The sequence below is a fragment of the Arachis duranensis genome, chromosome 4 (genome assembly GCF_000817695.3).
Source record: "Arachis duranensis cultivar V14167 chromosome 4, aradu.V14167.gnm2.J7QH, whole genome shotgun sequence".
In the NCBI taxonomy this organism is placed as follows: domain Eukaryota; kingdom Viridiplantae; phylum Streptophyta; class Magnoliopsida; order Fabales; family Fabaceae; genus Arachis; species Arachis duranensis.
Window position 1 is genome coordinate 28,176,713 of NC_029775.3, and position 502 is coordinate 28,177,214.

The window sequence follows — 502 nt, forward strand, 5'->3', positions numbered from 1 at the left end:
TGAATAACACTGCTCAAAAGAGTAAAAAGCCAAACAAGGAACAATTGACAGAGGACAACCAAACCACTGTTCAAAATCCCTTTGAGGACAGTAAGAGCCCAGAGAGGAATATCATTGGCGTTCAAACGCCAGAAAGGGAGGGAAAGCTGGCGTTAAACGCCCATTCCTTGCCCAGTTCTGGCGTTCAAACGCCAGAAAAGGGGGAAAAGTTGGCGTTAAACGCCCAATTTCCTCCCAATCCTGGCGTTCAAACGCCTAGGGAGAATCAGTCACCTGAGAGTGCTGACAGTAATCCCTCTAATAAGGCTTCTTCAACCACTTCTGTAAGGAATAAACCTGCAGCATCTAAGGTTGAAGAATATAAAGCCAAGATGCCTTATCCTCAAAAACTCCGCCAAGCGGAGCAGGATAAGCAATTTGCCCGCTTTGCAGATTATCTAAGGACTCTTGAAATAAAGATTCCGTTTGCAGAGGCACTTGAGCAAATACCTTCTTATGCTAA